This window comes from Capsicum annuum, chromosome 1 (assembly GCF_002878395.1).
Source record: "Capsicum annuum cultivar UCD-10X-F1 chromosome 1, UCD10Xv1.1, whole genome shotgun sequence".
NCBI lineage: Eukaryota > Viridiplantae > Streptophyta > Magnoliopsida > Solanales > Solanaceae > Capsicum > Capsicum annuum.
Genome location: NC_061111.1, coordinates 117837782 through 117841522, shown reverse-complemented (window position 1 = coordinate 117841522; position 3741 = coordinate 117837782). Strand labels below are relative to the sequence as shown.

The following is a 3741-nucleotide window of genomic DNA, read 5'->3' as shown; positions in this document are numbered from 1 at the left end:
TGGGGGAATATGATCTTGGGCATATTTATATGCTCAAAACACCAATATGCACGCAAAATTGAACTTAGTTTAAGAACTTTTGTATGAATTCTTAAGTATAATTCATCTTTTATTCTGTTTTGTGCCTAATGGATATGATTAGTACTTTCAAGATCAAAATCATACAGAATTGTGCATAATTGGATACAAGGAGGATATGGAAGTAGTAAAGGAATGCAAGGGACTGAAATTAAGCTGAAAAAGAGAAGTTGGAACAAAGAAATCCTTATTTGAATTATTTGAAGACACTCTGCATTGCGATAAGCAACAAAATAGCAATGGTCAAATTCTAGAGAAGGTTTGCAAAACCACCACATTGCGGAGAAGTTTTGTTTATCATATTTGGAGACCTTAAGGTTTAGCGCATCGTAGAGGATGATTATTTTGCAATTGTCCCAACCAGTGGCTCACCGCGATAGTGGTGCTTTGTGGTGAGGGTGTATTTTACAATTTTTGGGGTGTACTTGAGCTCTGCAATTTGCCAGATTTTAATAAAAAATAGTAATAGAAGGCATGGTGCAACATGCCGGGTGGATAAATCAAGAATATTTTAACTATTTTGTCTTAGCTATAAAAGAAAAAATCCAACATAATGTAGAGGACTTATTGTCAAGCAGAGCAGCGGCAAAAAAACAAAAATTTCTCTCTTTTAGGGTTCATAAATATTATTTTGAATTTCTTTATTTCAAGGATTGATTTAGGTATGATTTGTTACTTATTTTGGATGGTTAATTCAAACATGAGTAGCTAAATACCCCCTTGCTGGGGTTGAGTCTAAGAACATGAGTACTCTTTAATATTCTTATTCATAGTTTCTTTTTGGATTATTATATGGGTTGTTCTTAGTTTCATGAGCATTACTATTTTAATGATTGGCTACCATTAGAATAAATTTATATTTCTATGTGAATTTGGGAGGAGAATCATAGGATAGAACAAAGAAATTAGGGAGCATGATTCTTATTCTTTTATAAAATAAGGGATTTGAATTAGCATCTAGGATAGGGATATACCTAGAAGCCTTGCTTAGTTCACTTGCAGGAAGACAACTTCATGAATCTAGAAGATTTGTTGTAACTCTGCGGGAGTTGTAGTTACAACATTCAATAGATAGAAGATCTGAGGTCGGGAGACTAAGATTATGGCATAAACCTTACAAACCATCAACTCGATAACCAATTAGACTGTGAAAAGAAGAGAGAATTTTATGATTGTTCACTATACCTCAACCCTGGAATCGTCATCACTATTGATTACAACCGATGCTTACTTTACTTTAGTCATCACTAATCATTTATTGTTTAGTAAATTTTATTTTATTTATAGAATCATGTTAATGATAATATAATTAAACACTTAATACTAAATTGTCTTGAACTAAAGATTGAATAAATTTCTAGTTTATTGATCGTCGAGGGAATGATATTTGACTATGTAAGTCATTATAGTACTTGCACAATCACGTATACTTGCATGTGCGTAGAGATGCAATAATATTTTGGCGCCATTGCCGGGGATCAAAGGGAATTAGTAAATTGCTTTAGTTTTTGATTTTTGATCATAAGATTAAGTGTTAACAACTTGATCTTATTGGCTGAATTTTTGCAGGTTTAGCTGAACAATGGACTGGCTAGAGACAAAGATTTAGTAAAGCCCTTTCCAGAACCAGAAGTGATTTTTCATCAGAGACGAAGAGCTCAATACTACACTCAACAGGGATCGATGACGAAAATACGTGATCCTATAGTTACTGATCCAAATGTTAGAATTGTTCCAGATCCTGCTGTTCCTATTCAACCAGTCGTAAGACCTATTCTAGAAGTGGCAATCCCATTTATGCACCTTATGAATAACAATATCCTAAAGCCTTAACAAGGAGGTCAATGGGAATTAAAACAATATATGGTGTAATTGTTGAAATCTATGGGAGAATTTTAGGGACTTTCACATGAGGATCTACAGCAGCACTTACGAACCTTCCTGGAGATAAGCAACACATATATTCCTAAAGATGTGAGTACTGATTATGTTAGATTGATACTCTTTTCTTTTTCTCTATTGGGGAAGAAAAGAGATGGCTACTTTCTGAACCATACAAATCTATTACTACATGGGAAGAATCTACTCGAAGGCTCCTCATTTGATTTTTTTTATCTCAGAAAATAGCTCGATTAAGGAGTGAGATATTGAGTTTTAGACAAAAAGATGGAGAAAATATCTAACAAGCTTGGGAGAGATTCAAAGGCATGCTCAGAAGGCCTTGAGTCTAATATAAAGATTCTTTTGAATGATGTTTTAGTGCATACATTTATAGAAGGCCTTGAGTCTAATACAAAGATTCTTTGGGATTCAGCTATGGGGGGTCAATATTTAGAGAAAATATATGAAGAATTGAATACCTTGCTGAATCAGAGAAATCTTGATTGACATGCAGACTCTGGGAATGCTCCCAAGAAAGTTGCAGGGGTTTTGAAGGTTGATTAGTTCACTGTCTTACAAGCACAGATTGTAGCAATGCAGAACCATATGACTACTCAATTTAACAACTTAAAGTTGGGTACAACTCAACCTGTAGCCATAATAAATGTAGTTCAACAGGTATATGCATGGTGTGAAGTTTGTGGAAGCAGTAAGCATAAAGTAGATGCATATTCTGTTAACCCAAATTCAGTCAACTAGGTGGGGAATGCAAATTGTTAGGGTCAACAGAATTTTGGAAATACATATAATCCCAATTGGAGAAACTACCTTAATTTCTCATGGGTAGAAATCAATCACATAATACAAATTAGTATAAGGGTCCAGTGCAACCAAATCCACAGCCAGTTCAAAATAATTGGGTGACTTCTTTGAATAGTAATATGGAGGAGATGCTTAAGCAGTTGATGGATCAACATGCACAGTTTGTAGTGGACATAAAGGCTCAACAGGCACAATTCGCAACTAAGTTGAAGAGTCAGTAATTACTAACAAGAAATTTGGAGTTGCAATTAGGTCAAATTGTAGGATCACAGAATACAAGGCTACAAGGAGCATTGCCTGGCGACGCCGAGGCTAATCCTAAATAAGTGAATGCAGTTACAATGAGGAGTGGGCTGCAAACTAAGGAGATGATGAAGGAGCAGGATAATCCCACGGTTATTGATGATAGTTTGCAAGAAAAAATAGAAGAAAAAGAAAAAGAAAAAGAGGATAGTGAAGAGATTCGTGTAGAGAAAAAGACTATACCCTTGCCCTTTTCTCAAAGGGCAAGAAAGAATCAAGAAGAAGCAAGTTTTAAGAAGTTTCTAGATCTTTTGAAATAAGTTCAAGTAAACTTCCCTCTTGTTGACATTCTATAGAGTGTGCCAAAATATGCAAAATACTTAAAGGATATTGTTACCAATAAGAATAAGTTGACTGAATATACTACAGTTGCACTTACTTAAGAATGCACATCTAAAATTCAAAATAAACTACCACAAAATTAAAGGATCCAGGGAGTTTCACGTTGCAAATTACCCTTGGTCAAACTATTTGTACACGTGGAATGTATGATTTGGGGGCTAGCATAAATCTCATGCCCACGTTATGGTACCGAAAGATGGGTCTTGGAATCCCCAAACCCACGATTATTATATTGCAATTGGCAGATAGGTCACTTGCTAGACCAGATGGTATTATTGAAGATGTACTGGTGCAAGTGGGATCTTTAATATTTCC

At 35.0% G+C, this 3741-nt stretch overlaps 1 pseudogene; it reads right to left on the bottom strand.

Annotated features, from left to right (window-relative positions):
• Positions 1-2214: 2214 nt before the first annotated feature.
• On the bottom strand, positions 2215-2284 carry LOC124892389 (annotated as a pseudogene).
• Positions 2285-3741: the final 1457 nt, after the last annotated feature.